The sequence below is a fragment of the Chrysochloris asiatica genome, unplaced genomic scaffold, assembly GCF_000296735.1.
Source record: "Chrysochloris asiatica unplaced genomic scaffold, ChrAsi1.0 scaffold00035, whole genome shotgun sequence".
NCBI classification, from domain to species: Eukaryota; Metazoa; Chordata; class Mammalia; order Afrosoricida; family Chrysochloridae; genus Chrysochloris; species Chrysochloris asiatica.
Genome location: NW_006408553.1, coordinates 6,052,376 through 6,071,141, shown reverse-complemented (window position 1 = coordinate 6,071,141; position 18,766 = coordinate 6,052,376). Strand labels below are relative to the sequence as shown.

General features: G+C 40.8%; 1 protein-coding gene and 1 pseudogene across 1 annotated transcript in view; both read left to right on the top strand.

Moving 5' to 3' along the window:
- CHRNB3 (cholinergic receptor, nicotinic, beta 3 (neuronal)) overlaps positions 1–18,766 on the top strand; it is a 41,060-nt gene that overhangs the window by 15,549 nt on the left and 6,745 nt on the right. The gene's annotated exons all lie outside the window — the stretch shown is intronic.
- On the top strand, positions 1,864–3,713 carry LOC102820990 (annotated as a pseudogene).

Genomic DNA, 18,766 nt, shown 5'->3' with positions numbered 1-18,766 from the left:
TTCTTGTCTTTTTAATGACCTTTTGTTTTCTTTCACTTTGATAGTCTTGATGTCAGCCCACAACTCTTCAGGTGTTTGGTTATCAGTGTCTAATACATCAAATCTGTTCTTGAGATGCTCTCTAAAATCAAGTGGGATATAGTCAAGCTCATATTTGTACTCTCTTGGACTTGTTTTCATTTTCTTCAGCTTCACCCTGAACTTGCATATAAGCAATTGGTGGTCTGTTACATAGTCAGTCCCTGGCCTTGTTTTAGCTAATAATATTGAGCTTCCCCACTATCTCTTCCCAGAGAAATATTCAATTTGATTCCTATGTATTCCACCTGGTGAGGTACATGTGAATAGTCACTTTTCATGTTTTTTGTGTGTTTTTTTTTTAAAAGTATTTGAAAGGAATAAATCATTGGTCTTGCAAAATTCTGTCGTGATTTGCAGCATCATTTCTATCACTAAGGCCATATTTTCCAACTATTGGTCCTTCCTCTTTCTACTTTTTTTCCCAACTTTCACATTCTAATCATCAGAAATTATCAATACATCTGGACTGCATCTTTGATACAGTTTCAGACTGAAGAAGTTAGTAGAATTCTTCAATTTCATCATCATTGGTTTAGTGGTTGGTGTGTAATTTAAATTGTGGTGGTATTAACTAGTCTTCATGTGACATTATTTGATCACAGGCAGCATTGTATTTCAAAACAAATCTTGAAATGATCTTTTAAATAATGAATGCGATGCCATTCCTCTTTAATTTGTTGTTCCCATCATAGTAAAGCATATTGTTGTCAGATTCAAAATGGCCTACACAAGTCCATTTCAGCTCACTAATACCTAGGATATCAATTTCATTTTTGACAACTTCCAATTCTCCTACATTCATGCTTTGTACATCCCACATTCTGATTATTAATAAATGTTTGCTACTGTATCTTCTCATTTTGAGTTGTGCTCCATCTACAATGAAGGTACCAAAAGTTTTACTCCATCCATATCAAGGCGCTCTGGTAGCGTAGTGGTTACCAATTGGGCTACAAACCGCAAGGGCAGCTGTTTGAAACTACCAGCTGTTCCACAGGAGAAAGATGAGGCTTTCTGCTTCCATAAAGATTTACAGCCTCAGAAACCCTGTACAAGGTCACTGTGAGTCGGAACCGATTTCACAGCACGTAACCACCACCATATCATTAAAGTCAACTCTACTTTGAGAAGGCAGCTCTTCCTCAGTCATATTTTGAGTGCCTTCCAACCTGAGGAACTCTTTTTCCAGCTCTTTATCAGAGAATGTTACATTGCTATTCATAAGGTTAAGCACACAGAATGGTTAACCACACAGATATGGTCCACCTCTTCTTCCTAGTCTGTCCTCATCTGGAAGCTCTGCTAAAACTTGTTCACCACTGGTGACCCTGCTGGCATTTAAAATACCAGTAATGTAGCTTCCAACATCATAGCAACAAATAGAACACAATAGGACAAACTGACAGATGAGTGGTGGGGTATGTGACTGGTAGGTCTTTGCAAGTAAAATACTATGTCTGTAAAATGGATCTTCATAGTGTTTTACTTGCAAAGAAAAATTTCAAGGTTAACAAACAATAAGCTGATATTCCACCATTCATTAGTCAATTCCAATACTGTGGTGGCTTGTATGTTACTGTGATGTCAGAAACTATGCCACACATATTTTAAAGCAGGTAAAGTATTGAGTGATGCAAAGGCCTTCAAAGAAGATGCAAGGAATACACAGTCATTATACCAGAAAGAAATGGATGAGCTTTCTACATGCTTCTTGAGCACTCCTCAGCTATTGCTGCTTGCTGTCACTTTCTGGTCCCTTAGCCACTTGGTTGTATTGCCAAGATGTCACTTTCTAAAAAGTTTACTCTGGACAAGCTGAACATGAAATGGGAGTGGGTGGCTATGAGAGTGGTCTTTAGTGTTCCTATGAAGAACAGCAAGATAACAAAACAACCAGAGGATTGAGGCTGCCATCCCAAGCATCAAATTCTGCTTGAACAATGGAGCCAATTCAGTTGTTCTTATAAGCCACCTAGGCCAGCCTGATGGTGTCCCCATGCCTGATAAATACTCCCTAGAGGCAGTTGCTCTAGAACCCAAATTTTGCTGGGAAAGGATGTTCTTTTCTTTTTTTTAATGTTTTATTGTGAATTATGTGATAGTTTACATGGAAGAATATTAGTTTTACATTCATCCTATCGTGTATCATTTCATTGCCATGGTTACAGTCCCCTCCATGCATCATCAACCAACCAAAGGGTATACACTACAAGCCTGCCTCCTAGGTCATCAGCACACAGCCCCTCTCCCTCTCTGTATCTAAAGTCCCCAGCTGCTCCATCTCTCCATGTCATCGTCTCTGCCTCCATCTCAGGCATCACTGCTTCTCTGGATAGGGTCCCACTCTCCACTCTTCTCCCTTATGGTCCCAGGGACCTCCGCTCCTAGACTGAAAAGTTAATCACTCCCCTCCTTGCTACAAAATGTCTAACTTTACATTTCCAACCCTCACAGTCAGTCCTGATAACAATTATTCACTATTGTATCACAAGAGACCTATCCTCATCTCCTTTCATTAACCGCCCCCACCCCCCCAGACAGATTGGATACTACTCAGTGGAGATTCTACCTTCCTCCAGGCCCTCTGGATCTAGGTTCCCTCTTGAAAGCTTGTAAGCCAGTCACTTCTTGCCTTTCTAGCCCCCACCCCCACCCCATTTTGGGTAGCCAATAAGGGATGTTTTTCTTGAAGGACGGTGTGGGCACAGAAATAGAGAAAACCTGTGCTGATCCAGCTGCTGGTTCTGTCATCCTGCTGCAGAACCTTTGCTTCCATGTAGAAGGAAAAGGGAAAAGATGCTTCTGGGAATAAGGTTAAAGCCAAGCCAACTGAAACAGAAGCTTTCCAGGCTTTATCTTCCAAGCTAAGGGATATCTATCTACATCAGTGATACTTTCAGCACTCTTACCAAGCCCACAATTTCATGGTGGGGGCTAATCTGCCACCGAAGTCTGGTGGCTTCCTGATGAAGAAGGAGCTGAATGACTTTGCCAAAACCCTGGAGAACACAGAACACCCTTCCTGGCCATTCTGGGTGAAGCTAAAGTGGCAGACATGATCCAACTGATCAGTAATATGCTGCGTAAAGGCAATAAGATGGTTATTGGTGGCGGAATGACTTTTACCTTCCTTAAAGTGCTCAATAGCATGGCGATTGGCACTTCTCTATTTGATGAAGATGGAGCCAAGATTGTCAAAGACCTAATGTCCAAAACTGAGAAGAATAGTGTGAAGATTACCTTGCCTGCTGACTTTGTCATTGTTGACAAGTTTGATGGGAATGTCAAGACTAGCCAAGCCACTGTGGCCTGCTAGCTGCATGGGCTTGGACTGTGGTCCCAATAGCAGCGAGAAGTATGTGGAGGCTGTCACTCAGGTTAAGCAGATTGTGTGGACTGGACCTGTGGGGGTATTTGAATGGGAAGCTTTTGCCTGGGGAACCACAGCCCTCATGGATGAGGTGGTAGAAGCCACTTCCAGGGCCTGTGCCACCATCATAGGTGGGGGAAACACTGCCACTTGCTGGGCCAAATGGAATACTGAGGAGAAAGTCAGCCATGGGTGCACTGGAGGGGGGGCGGGGGTTGCTAGTCTAAGATCCTGGAAGGTGGATGCTCTCAGTGATGGTTAGTGATTTCCTGCCCTTTGGTTTCTGTCACACTCCTAAGTCAACTGAGTGCTTTTTCTTTGACATTAGCTAGTCAAGATTCAGCTACTGGCAAGAGATGAAGCACCAGGAACCCTTAAAACACATTCACAACATCTCAGCTCAGCGTTATTGTACTCTGGAGTTTCCTACATTCTTCAAAATCCCATTTACATTTCTAGAGGCTAACACATTGTGCTTTCTAGAATGTGTAACTTTAAATTTTGCATGTTAAAGAAAAGTGAGCTGTGTTAGCTTAATTCTCTTTAAGTAGCTTACTCTGATTAACTTTTTCATTGTATTCTTATGGGGATGGAAATAAGATGAAATTCCAGTTTTAGAAAGGTATGGGAATCTATTAAGCAAACAACTAGATTGTTCAGTTTTTTTTAAAAAGTATGAAAAGAAATGATTGATGTTCCATTATTTCAAGTGGTAGTTTATGATCAAGAACTGATGGTACTGAAGGGAGAAGTCCAAGGTGCACTGAAGGCATTGGCAAAAACCCAGTCTCCAGGAACTGATGGAATACAAATTGAAATCTTTCAACAAACTGATGCAGCTCTGGAGGCACTCACTCATCTATGCCAAGACATTTGGAAGACTGCTACCTGCATAATCAATTGGAAGAGATATATATTTGCGCTCATTCTGAAGAAAGGTAACCCAACAGAATACAAAAATCATTGAACAATATCATTAATATCCCATACAAGTAAAATTTTTAGTTGAAGATAATTCAAAAGTGTTTGCAACAGTACATCAACAGAGAATTGCCAGAAATTCAAGCTGGATTCAGAAGAGGATGTGGAACAAGAGATCATTACTGATGTCAGATGGATCTTGGCTGACAACAGAGAAAAATAGATGTTTGCTTTATTGAATACGAAAGGCTTTTGATTGCATGGGTCATGACAAACTATGAATAACATTGAGAAGAAGGGGTATTCCAGAACACTTCATTGTGCTCATAAAGAACCTGTATATAGATTAAGAGGCAATTGCTAGAACAGAACAAGAGGATACGGAATAGTTTAAAATTTCACTATACATATTCAATCTGTATTCTGAGCATATAATCTGAGAAATGGATTATATGAAGAAGAATGTGGTATCAGGTTTGGAGGAAGATTCATTAACAACCTGAGATATGCAGATAATACTATCTTGCTTGTTGAAAACAAAGAGGACTTACTGATGAAGATCAAAGACTATTGCCTTCAATATGAATTGCACCTTAATGTAAAAGAAAACAAAAATCCTCACAACTGAACCAATAAATAACATCAAGATAAGTGGAGAAAACATTTAAGTTGTTAAATACTTCATTTTGTTTGGATCCACAATCAATACTCATGGAAGCAGCAGTCAATAAGTCAAGTGATATACTGCATTGTTGCTGTTTAAGTGTTGTTTAATCGGCTTCCATAGGGTTTCTAAGGAGCCGCTGGTGGGTGTAAATCAATGACCTTGTGGTTTGCAGTCCAATGTTGATCTGACAGCACCACATCAGGAGTCCTCTATTGCAAAAAAACCTCTTTAGAGAGTTCAAGAGCAAAGATAACAGTTTGAGGACTAAGCTGTGCCGGACTGAAACCATGGTGTTTTCAATCACCTCATATGCATGTGAAAGTCGGACAATGAAACAGGAAGACCATGGAAGGATCAATGTATTTTAATTATGGTGTTGAAGAAGAGTATTGAATGTACCATGGACAGTTAAAAGAAAAAAGAAAATTGTCTTGGGAGAAGTACACCCAGAATGCTCATTACAAGCCAGACTGGTAAAACTTCATCTCTCATACTCTGTGTATATTAAAAGGGAGGACCAGTCCCTGGAGAAGGATATCATGCTTAGAAAAGTAGAGTCAGTGAAAAAGAGGAAGACGCTCAGTGAGACTGAATGACACCGGGCAGCAGCATCAGTCTCAAATGTAACCACCATTGTGAGGATGTCATAGGACTGGGCAGTTTTTTGTTCTTTTATGCATAGGGCCGCTATGAGTGGGAACCAACTTGACAGCACCTCGCATCAACAACAATCACATCCTTGCTACTCACAGAACTCATTTTTCAGGGACTTATTCCACATTTAGAATGCAGATGTTGTGGAATTCAGAAATAATTTGAGTTAACACAAATCAATAATAGTCCTGCATTTGAACTTACAGGGGAGAGGAGAACTCAAACTTTCCTCTTAAAGTATAAACAGACTGAAGAGGATAACAAAAATAATTTTTAAAATCCTCCCTCCTCACATACACACCTTTCCCCAACTGCTCCTTGATATTAGACTCTTATTAATAAATCTGTCAAATAAGTCGAGTGTCCCAATGGTCCTTGGCCTTCAATTTTGAGACAGCAGTTGTTTTTCATTTTCCTTGCAATGTTGAAAGCAATGGGTCATTTCAGGCCAAGACAGCAAGGTTAGACATGAAGGGGTAGAACCATGGGCTGCTTAGGTCTTAGTTATAGCTGTGGAAATGACTTCCAACCACGTTGTACTACCAGAACCATAATGTCCTGCTGAATACCACTAGCTCATGATGGAATTAATCCTTAAATCTCTTAACACCCAGTATTGAATTACCCAGTAAGCAAGGTAAGTGTGGATTTATTTATGCTTACTTACTAATCTGTAGTGAACAAGTCCACATTTTCCCACCACATCAAATATTCTGCTTTTAGGCATAGCTGGCATCTGTCTCTCTCCCAACCCCATAGCACCTTCCTTACAGAATCAAAAACTCTTTTCAAATTCACAGTCCCTGACAAGAATAGAGTACTCAGTAAGCAATATAAGCATTGGTTTACTTTACCTACTTACAAATCTGTAGTGAATATATAGTAAATATATATAGTTTCATATGTTTTTCACCACACTTGATTACTGGGCAATCCACCACTGCCAATACTCAAAGCAGAGCATGAGAAATCTGTAAGAGTGTAACAAGTTGACACCTGGTATATTAGGTTCCCATTTAATGGAAAAATGAGAGTAATAGCCATTAATTTCATTTAAATTGCCGAGGGTTGTCATAGTTCTAATCTCATTTAAGCCTCTCAGCCAACCCTGAATTTGGAAAGGAGTTATCATTTCTAGTAACTCATCCAGCTGACTTATAGCCTCAGAAATCTTATATACTGTCACATGAGTTGGAACTGACAAGATGTCACTTAACAACAACAATAACCAGCTGAAATCTAGGTCTCCTAACTCCCAGTTAGGATCTTTTCTGTCATATCTGGCTGCCTTTGCACTAAACATCAAAACCTGTCTTGGAATCATAAGAGGTACCAAAGAAATAAAAATGAAGTTGCACAGCCATAGAACCATAGGAGGTATTGTCAAAGTGAGGTTCACTTACACAGATTGGGTGTGGCAAGGGAAATGACACAGTGGGCATTATTATGGCACAAACAATGTAGGAGGCAAAAGAAAGATGAATTCTATGTCATAGCTGGCATTCAGAGAAGGCCACCTGGAACAGGAAGTATTTGGGCTCAGCTGTGGCATTACTTTTTGTGTGTGGTAAATATATATGGAGTCCTGGTGTGGCTCTGTGAGTTAATGCACCAGAATGCAAAGCGGTTTGAACTGCAAGGTTAGCAGTTTAAGCTCACCAGCTGCTCCTCAGAAACCCTATCCAGGGTCACTATGGGTCGGAACCGACTTGATGGCACTTAACAACAACAATAACTAAGTGCCACACAATTTGCTCTGGTAGATCCCAGATATACAGAGAAGGTAAGACACAGTACCTGTCTTCAGGGGAAAGGATATAGTGTTAGTTGCATAAAAACAATTACTGGAATGTGATGTTGTTGTTGTTAAGTTCCTTTGAGTGGACTTGGACTCATAGTGACCATGTATAGGGTTTCTAAGCAGCGGCTGGTGGGTTTGAATCACCAACTTTGCAGTTAGCAGTCCAGTGTTTATCCTACAGTGCCACATCAGGACTCTTGGAATATGATGTTGTTAAGTGCCATCAAGTTGGTTCCAATTCATAGGGACCCTGTATAGGGTTTCTGAGGAGTAACTGATGAGTTTGAACCACCGATCTTGTGGTTCAAACCAACCTTGCAACTAGTGCTTATCCTACAGTGCCACACCTAGAATATGATAAACACCATAAGATAATATCTATTAAGTACGGTGGCGATATAAAAATGACAGTGAGGAAGGGAGAAATTCAAGGAAAATTTCAAAAGAGAAGAAATATATAAGTTAAATCAGACAGGATAAACAGAAGTTCTCTAAGTCAAAAAGGTAAAAAAGTTGCAAACTGGCTTCTTTATGGTATTCCCAATTACATGACTTCTGGAAAGTTCTCACACCCAGCAAGCCTATTAGAAACTCCTTCCCCTGACACCTCAGTCAACATAAAGATTAAAATAATCAATTCTTCCTCTTCTTTCATTTCCATCCCAGACACTGAAAAATGCTCCCTAATTCATGTCCAAATAAAGAAAAGAAAAACTAAGTAAAAAGTACTTGGAACAAAAGCATGTTCACAACTGAGATGCTTTGTTGTTGTTTTTTCACCCAGTTTTCCTGTCTTATGCTCTATCCTCTGGTGAATTCTCCTCTGGTGAATTTGCACATTCCTCTTCCAGCCTCTTTACCAAAGAGTAGCTTTATTAAACACAAACCTAGTGCCATCCAGAGAGTCTTTTACATGGAGCTATTTTTATTTGATTGATTTTGTTTTGCAAACCCTTTTTTTCTTCCTCCTTCATCTTTGCAGAGAGTAATCAGAACCCAATAAATCATAAATATATTATTAGCATTGACTTGCTAAGACTACATGAGAAAGTACTTAATGCCTCAGCCCCTTAGATTGTGCACAATCACAGCCAAGGGTAGAAAAACTGCATTGCAAGCGTCTTAATGGAAATGGAAAATGAAAACAATCTTTTCTCAATGACACAAAGGCTTCATGCACCTTATGCCCAGATGTTAACTTATGAAAAATCGCTATGACAACTGATGTGAAATTCATTCACTCACTCAGCCAACTTTTACTGAGCTCCAGTTTAAAACTACCAGCCATTCCACAGGAGAAAGATGAGGCTTTCTGCTCCCATAAAGATTTACAGCCTCGGAAACCCTGTACAGGGTCTCTTTGAGTCGGAACCAACTCCACAGCACATAACCACCACCACCACCACCACCATTGAGTGCAGAACACTGGGCCAGGTACTACTGGTTACACACACCAATAAGATAGTGATGGTGATGGTGGTGTGCCGTGGAGTCAGTTCTGACTCATATAGACCCCTCATAAGGTTTCCAAGGCTGTAAATCTTTATGAGAGCAGAAAGCGTCATTTTTCTCCCACGGAATGGTTGGTAGTTTCAAACTGCTGACCTTGAAGTTTGCAACCTGACTCATAACCACTGTGTTACCAGAGGTGTCATTGTTACTGAGCTATTTCTCTCAGCCCCAGGAAAATTCTGAGGAATCCCAAATGTCTGCCAAGATCAACATCTCTAACTAGTGTTTTTCCTCCAACAGGAATTAATAGCCATTTTAGATCTAAAAAAGTTCAGTAAACATAATAAAGACTTCATAGGACAGATGTGGTTTTTAAGGAGAAATAAGGAATAAACATGCTTTGCTGTTGTTAAGTGTTGTTGAGTTGGTTCCTACTCACGGACCCTGTATAGGATTTCTAAGGCTTTAAATCTTCCAAGTAGCAGAAAGCCTCATCTTTCTCCTGTGGAGCAGTTGGTGGGCTTGAACTACGGACTTTGTAGTTCACAGTCCAGTGCTTATCGTATGGAGCTGCCATGCTCCCATGAAAGAGATTGTTGGTGGTGGTGGTGGTAAGTACCATCGAGTCGATTCCAACCCATAGCAACCCTGTATAGGGTTTCCAAGGAGCAGCTGGTGAGCTTGAACCACCGACCTTGCAGTTCAAACGACTTTGCATTCTGACGCATTAGCTCACAGTGCCACACCAGGTCTCTATGAAAGAGATTACCCGCACCCCCTCCCCCCCAAAAAAAAAACAACCCTTCCACTGAGTTGGTTTCAAGACTATAAATATTTATAGGAATAGACAGCCTCATCTAGGCAAGATGTAAAAGTCAGGGTTATTGTTGAATGCCTAGAGTCGGTTGTGACGCATAGCAACTCTGAATGGAGTTTCTGAGGAGTGGCTGGTGAGTTTGAACCTTGAACATTGTGGTTAGCAGTCCAGTGCTTATTCTACAGCGCCACACCAGGACTCCAAAAGTCAGGATAATCTCCCTAAAAATCTATCATTCATAACTTGGAAATGTCCTTATAAAAACCCTATACGCCATCGTATTTCCCTTCCTTATCTACAACCTCTCTGACCAAAAGTCATAAACTTTTTATTCAAAGTGTGGACTTCTTATTTAAATTGACCCTGAATAAGAGTTGAGCAGAGTGATTATGGATCAAAACTTGGGCAAGTCATTTAACCTCTCTGGCCCTAAGTCTCTTCTTCTAGAAAATTGAGGAAATGCTAGCTCATGGTATTGTTTGGAGGTTACATGAGACAAAGTGTGTGAATGTGACCAGCACATTATCTGGCAGGTAATAGTGGCTCAATAAATGTCACTTCCTACTGGTGTGGCGCTGTGGGTTAATGCGCCAGACTGGAAAGCCGTTTGAACTGCAAGGTCGGTGGTTCAAGCTCACCAGCTGCTCCTTGGAAACCCTATACAGGGTCGCTAAGGGTTGGAATTGACTCAATGGCACTTAACAACAACTGTCACCTTTGTAGGCTTTCTCATACTTAATGACAAATTGCTTTTCTTGGTCTAAACAATTCATGAATTTACTGGGAATATGAGAGATAAGTAGGCCATGCTGCTGTCTTTAAGACTAAACTGAATTTTTGACATTAATTTGGTTTTCAGAATTTCACATCTGATATTAAGATAACTGGTGATCACAGGAATGTCCAGAGAATGCAACTTAAGGCAATAGCAAGGAATGTGTGTGCCTTACTATCTTTTGGTCTTAAAATTAAACTAAGAAGAATTAGAAATTTTATTTATAGTAAGAAGTTATAAATTTTAAGCTTAAATGAAATTTGGTTTTGGAATAACTTAGACATTTATGAGTGATGTTTCTGAAAATTTATTTGTTGTTGTTGTTGTTAAGTGCAGTCGTGTCAGTTCTGCCTCAGAGGGAACCTGTATTGGATTTCTGAGGAGCAGCTGGTGGGTTTGAACTGCTGACCTTGTGGTTCGCAGTCCGGTGTTGATCCTACAGTGTCACACCAGGAGTCCAATAATATATTTAAAACAAGACAATTTAAAGAGAAGATGTGTGGCAGAGATTTGGAATTGCACTTTTCAGAATTGTTGTTGTTGTTGTTAAGTGCCGTCGAGTCAGTTCCGACCCATAGCGACCCTGTACAGGGTTTCCAAGGGTGTAAATCTTTACAGGAGTAGAAAGCCTCATCTTTCTCCCACGGAGCGGCTGGTAGTTTCGAACCGCTGACCTTAAGGTTCGCAGCCCGATTCGTAACCACTACGCTACCAGAGCTCCTATTAAGAAGCCTAAAATCAGAGTATTTTTCCGTTTCTTCTCAGTCACAGATTAACTTTGGTATTTGGCTCTGATATAGCCTGTGCCCTCCCATCTCCTGTAATAACAGTCATCAAAGGGAGAGCTGCTGTAATGTGGAGCTGATGTTTGTCAAGGACTTTGAGAGGCTTGACTAGAACACGCTACATAAACACAGGATATTATTTCTAATCTCTTACTTTAAGAAGGGAAGGACCAGGAGGCTAACCTCCAAAGGGTTCAGAAGAATGGGAAAGTAACCAGTAAACCTCATGGGTCCTTAGAGAACCAGCTGAGGGGCAGGCTCTGCATCCTCCTCCTGCCACTGCAGACTGGGAGAATCTAATAAGACGGGGAGCACCATTCGTGCACACCGTTCTACAGCCACGGTCATCCTGGGGTATTGGAATGCACACATCCTAGTGAGAAATTCAGTGATGCCCCGGCCTCCTCCCATGGGCCTCTCAGGAAGGACAGTCTCTGACTGCCCAGGTCTGGTTACAGAAGGACACCAAGGTGTCACAAAGAAGGACTCTCACAACCCCACAAAGGAATGCCAAAGCTGAAGCTGTGACTTATCTAAGTGGTACAACTAGTAAAGGAAATGCAGGTGTGGAACTCAAAGTCTTTTTACTTTAACTTTATGCTCTTTCTCTTCTGGGTACATTAAAGTAAGGACCTTTTTTTTTTTTTTAATTGGCCAAAATACAACCTGAATCCACTATTAAAAGAAACAAACAATTGTCGAGTCTATTTGGATTCATTGAAACCCTCGATGTCAGAGTAACTATGCTCCATAGGGTTTTCAATGGTTGATTTTTCAGAAGTAGCTGGCTAGGTCTTTCTTCTAAGGTGTCTCTGGGTGGGCTCGAATCTCCAACCTTTTGGTTAGCAACAAGCATGTTAACTGTTTACATCACTCAGGGACTCCTGAATCCATTATTAATCTCTTTCTATCCTCCTTAAAGCTCTGGTAGCGTAGTGGTTACGAATCGCGCTGTGAACCGCAAGTGCAGCAGTTCGAAACTACCAGCGGTTCCGCGGGAGAAAGATGAGGCGTTCTGCTCCCGTAAAGATTTACAGCCTCGGAAACCCTGTGCAGGGTCGCTATGAGTCGGAACCGACTCCATGGCACTTAACAACAACAACAACAATCCTCCTTAAAGATTCAAAAGTGCCCCTTGTTCACCCATTCACCTATGTTGTTACATCCATAGCAGCCTTCCCTACTCCACAGCCACTCTGACTCCTTTTTACCTTTATATCTCAGCTTAAACATCATCTCCAAGAAGCTCTGGTAGCATAGTGGTTATAAATCAGGCTGCTAACCTCAAGCTCAGCAGTTTAAAACTACCAGCTGTTCTGCTGGACAAAGATGAGGCGTTCTGCTCCCATAAAAATTTACAGCCTTGGAAACCCTACACATGGTTGCTATGAGTCAGAATCGACTTCACGGCACACCACCACCACCAAACATCATCTTCTCAGAGACACCTTCCTTGACACTCCACTGTTCTATATCATTATAAGCAAATCATCTTCTTCATATCAATGACCACAAGGTATGGTTACTATTTATCTGTTAGTTCATTTGTTTGTTGTCTTGGTCAGTTCCCAGGTAGAAATACATAGCCACAGGGACTTTGTTTGGATCACCTTTCTGTGTCCAGTTCTTAGTGCAAGTCTTTCATATTTGTTGAATGAATTAATTCCCTGCAGACTGCAATCCCCACAAACCACTACTCCCATGTTATCTCTGGCCACACCTGTCAATCCTGCTGCTGTTGGAGGGAATATAAACAATAGCACACTTTCTGAGTTATAAATCTCTCCCCCTTGAGCCCTTGCCCCAGTTTTTGAATACTTTGAAAAACTGATACTGTTTTCTGGGATTTGCAAGAAGGTAGATGCCCTAAATTTTAGTTATCCGTCTTTCTCCCTTGCAGGGTAAGGCTGGGTTTAGGTTAACACAGGCTCTGCTTTATCAAGGAAGAAAACTGGGTCCAAAAAGCAGCCAACCATAACTCCCAGCATTCTGTATATCAAACTCTGACATTGAATTCTGATATTGAACTCATTAGCTCTGCTGGGTAATATCTTTTTTTTTTTTTTTTTTTTTTTAAGTTGAATCAGTGCAGTCTGTAAGGTTCCCTGGCTGTATGCCTGAGGCAGGCTACCTGGTAAAGATCCACTCAGGTTCTCCTCAGGATCAGTGAAGAACTAACTGTTTAGTTGCAAATAACATAAAATATATGTGGTATAGATTTTCTTCTGCACTTGGAGACACCAATAGCTGTACCTTAGATGGCCACTCATGAACTCCTAATATCCCAGATGCTATTCACCAAAGTAGGATGGCCTTGGTGATAGAAATGATCTTGGAGATAGCATGATAGAATTTTACAAAACCAGTGATTTATTCATTACAAGTACCTTTTTTCAACAAAATAAACAGCGACGATACATATGAACCACACCAGATGGAATATACAGGAATACAATTGACTGCCTCTGTGGGAAAAGACATTAGAGAAGCTCAAATTCATCAGATAAAACAAGGCCAGGAATCAACTGTGGAACAGATCATCAGTTACTCATATGCAAGTTCAGGCTGAAACTAGAGAAAACTTAAACAAGTCCGCAAGAGCGAAAATATGACCTTGACTATATCCCACATGAAGTCCTGGTGTAGTGCTGAGGGTTAATGTACTGGACTGCAAGTTTGTTTGAACTGCAACATAAGCTATTCAAGCTCACCAGCTGCTCCTCGGAAACCCTATATAGGGTCACTATGGGTCAGAACCGGCTCGACAGTACTTAACAACAACATATCCCACATGTGAAGTTCTGGTGCGAGGCTGTGGGTTAATGTACTGGATAGCAAAGTTGGTTTGAATTGCGAGATCGGTGGTTCAAGCTCACCAGTTTCTCATCAGAATCCCTATACAGAGTCGCTATGGGTCAGAATCAACTAAACAGCACTTAAAAACAACAGCAACATATCCCACATGAATTTAGAGACCATCTCATGTGTAGATTTGATGCATTAAACAATATGACTGACGACCAGAGGAGTTGTGGGATGACATCAAGAATATTATATAAGGAGAAAGCAAAAAAAAAAAAAAGGCAGGTAAGAAAGGAAAGACCAAACTAGATATCTGAAAAGACTCTGTAACTTACTCTTGAACACAGAGAAGGTAAAGGGAATGGATGAAATGAAGTAAAAAGCTGAACAGAAAATTTCACAGGACAGCTAGAGAAAAGACAGTCAAATATGAAATGTGCAAAGTCCTGGAGTTAGAAAACCAAAAGGGAAGAACTTGCTCAGCATTTCTCAAGCTAAAAGAACTGAAGAAAAATTCAAGCCTTGACTTGAAATACTAAGAGATATTATGGGCAAAATGTTGAATAATACAGAAAGCATCAAAAGAAGATGGGAGGCCCTTCCAACACTGAGACTCAATGGGAATACACGAGCAGACACGTGCTCTGACTGGTGACCACGTTGGTCACCAATAAGGGGAAGTGAGGGGAAAACAGCAGTGAAGCTGTGAGCTAAGCCCAATTACATTCAATACACTCCTCTGAATCCAGGTGGATACCTGGTTGGCCAGCAGTTTGGCAAGACCTGGGGACTCCTGGGCCCAGAGTCAGTGACATAGCCACAGAGGACTAGAGTGGAGAATGAAGCATTCAGCTAATAGGAAGAGAGGACATATGCATAAGAACACCCACACTTACAGATAATACCCACTTGACCTGGCTTCAATGACTGGAAGATCAGAGCTCAACTAGAAGAAGAAAGAAGAGGAAAAAAAGAATAATCTGATACAATTTGATGAATTTGACCTACACCTATGGATGCAGCAGTTCAAAAGAGGGAACAAATCTTTACAGTGAGGATCATTTCCACCTCCTCAAAACACAGGGTAGACAGGAATGGGCAACCTGGACATTTATCTACCCAAATGGGAGGTGGGGAATACATAGGCAAGAAGTGACTGGCTTACATGCTTTCAAGAGGGAGCCTAGATCCAGAGGGCACGGAGGAAGGTAGAATCTCCACTGAGTAATATCCAATCTGTCTGGGCGAGACTGATAAAAGGAAATGTGGATAGCGCTCGTGTGGTACAATAGTGGATAATTACTATCAGAACTGATTGTGAGGGTTGGAAATGTAAAGGTAGACATTTTGTAGCAAAAGGAGGGGAGTAGTTGACTTTGCAGTCCAGGAGCAGAGGGCCCTGGGACCACCAAGGGAGAAGAGCGGAATGCGGGACCCTACCCAGAGAAACAGTGATGCCAGAGATGGAGGCAGAGACAATGACATGGAGAACTCTGGGAACTCTAGACCCAGAGAGGGAGATGGGCTGTATGCTGATGACCAGGAGTGGGCTTGCCGGTGTACTATTTGGTTTGTTGATGATGCATGGAGGGGATTGTAACCATGGCAATGTAATATATGATTACATGAATGTAATATACGATTGGATGAATGTAAAGCTAATGTTCTCTCATGTAAACTCACATAATTCACAATAAAACATTTAAAATATATAAATAAATAAAAGAAGATAGGAGGGATATCCCCATCTTTTTCTTTGTTAAGGATCCATAGAATCCTTCAATATTGCAAATCAAGGCTTGAATTTTTCTTCATTTCTTTCAACTTGGGAAATGTTGAGTGTGTTCTTCCCTTTTGGTTTTTTAACCCCAGCTCCTCGCATGTTTAATTATACTATTTTATTTTGTCTTCTTGAGCCACCTGTTTGCTTTAATTGAGCCATTATATTTCACTTTGTCTTCTAGAAATTGTCCAGGCTTTTTTACTTCCTTATTTCTTCTGTTCACTTTAGCTACTTTATGTTCAAGAGCAAGTTTCAAAATCTCTTCTTACATCTATAAATAGTCATGGAATTTTTTTATGCTTTAGATTCTATCATTTTAAAGATCCATATCTATTTTCTTTTATAAAGATCCTTTATTTATGCCCAAATCAGGACAAAGACAAGACAAAGACAAATAATCCGGGTGAGGGAGACCCTCAGCATGAGGCCAGAATGGTGTCCAAAGGGCTTATGGCCATGTTACTAATTATAGAACACAGAAAACAAAGGAAATCAACACAAAATTTTGATTGTCAGAAGATCTCATCATCACTGCTGTAGGTAGCCGCATGGAAGCAAGAAAGGGACTGAGATTGAATTACGTACGCCATTGCAGATTAGAACAGTTTGCACAATTGGTTCTGGGCCCATCCTCTCACCACCACATTGGTCAGGATATGACTTACGACCATACAGGCCTGGTACCCTATTTCCCATCAACAGTCCATATCTTTTCAAATTTCTCTCTCGGCGATCGTACGTGTCATCTGAGACAAACAATATCTCACCTGGACTGTGTGCTTCCATCATTTCCCAGGCACCATGCATATTTCAGTATCAAAATCATCCATCTGTTAACTCCTGATTTTTTAATGACAAAGTTAGCATCACAGGCTCCAGGAAACCTCACACTGGGCACACCCTTCTAACTCTCTAAAATGTCATTTCTCATTATCTTATATCATTACCCCACTGTCTACACAAGAATTTAATTTCCAAGCTAGATTTCATAAGATTCTTTTTAATAAAGTTCATTTTTGCTGTAACTGGGTCATCCTTTTGGCCTTTGTAATTCAATCAATTTGTTCATCTAGACCCATCAGCCCCTACAAATCATGCTTAATCATCTCATTCTATTATGAGTAAAAATATGTAAGCATCTGGAGGCTAACAATACCAGGAATATAAATTAAATCTGTAATTGGGAGCTTATAAAAAAATTCAAATTAAACTTTGCTTTATTTCTTATAGTATTTATTTTTGCAATGATACTGGTTTTTAAAAATTGGGGTATTTTTAAATCATAAACATTGAGATTTTCCTTTAGAATAATGTTTTATGATGCATGTTGTTGTTGTTATATACCATAAAGTCAATTCCTACTCATAGAGTCCCTATAGGACAGAAGAGACTTGCCCCATAGGGCCTCATAGGCTGTAGTGTTTACAGCATGGTAGTTTCAATTGCCTGATATGCATAATGCATATGATAGTTGGAATAAGGAAGACTGTAGGAGAATTCATGCATTTGAATTACAGCATTGTAGAAGAATATTGAAAGTACCATGAACTGCCAGAAGAACAAACAAATCTATCGTAGAACAAGTTTAGCCAGAATGCTCCTTAGAAATGGGCATGGTGAGACTGTCAGACATGATATCAGAAGGGACCAGTCCCTGGAAAAGGACATCATGCTTGGTAAAGTGGAGAGTCCGTGAAAAAGAGGAAGACCCCCAAAGAGGTGGATTGACACAGTGGCAGTAACAATGAGCTCAAGCATTACAATTGTGAGGATGGTGCAGGACTGGGCAGTATTTTGTTCTGTTGTGCATAGAGTCGCTATGAGTTGAAACCGACTCCACAGAATATAACAACAATCTTTATAGAAGCAGGTTGCCTGATCTTTTCTCTGGAAGAGCTGCTGGTGGACTAGAGCCAATGACTTTTCTGTTAGTAGCTGAGCACTTCATTATTGCACGACCAAGCCTCTGTTATAGTGCATAGAGTTTTGGTTTGTTTGTGGGTTTTTGTTGTTGTTGTTGTTGTTGTTTTTTATACAAACAAAGATTTATTAAAAGTGAAAGAGCAAGGAGCTTTCGAGGTGACAGAAAAGACCCAACAAACGCTAGCCTCTGTTCCTCCAAAAGGCTGGCATTTGTAAAGGGGATTGGGAGAAATTGACCAGACTTATTCTGAAATGTCCAGCATGCAGAGTTCTTCAGGATTCTGGGTTTAGTCTCTTCCAGGGGCTGGTGTTCTCTTCTGCCCTCAGTGGAAGGTCATCCTCCAAAGTTGTACACCTTTTTATGGATAGAAGCAGACCCACTTTTCAGTAAGCACTACACCAACAGGGCTCCTCTGCCTCAGTCTCTGGTGTTGCTGCCTCTCTGGTTAGGGTCCCACATTCCACTCATTCTCTTCCCTCTTACTGGTGCTAGGGTCCTCTGTTCCTGGAATACAAGATTACATGCTTTTTGTTACACAACTTCTACCTTTACAATGGTCATGATGATAATTCTACCTTTACAGTTGGTCACAATGATAATTACTCACTTTTGCATCAAAAGAATCCTACCCCCATCTCCTTTCACCAGACCCATCTAGACAAGATGAAAACTATTCATTAGGGATTCTACCTTCCCCCCTCGCTCTAAAACTAAACTCCCTCTTGAAAACTTGTAAGCCAGGCACTTCGTGCCTTTATATCTCCCTCATTTTAGGTAGCCAATGTCTAAGTTGCCCGTCCCTATCCACCCTAGGTACTAAGGGGGTAGGCTGGATCCTTGATGTGAAGACTTGCCTTCTCCTTCCTTGGATATTGCCCTCCCCCTCACCCAAGCTATGATGTCATGATCCCCAACCTGTGCCTTACTGTCCCCT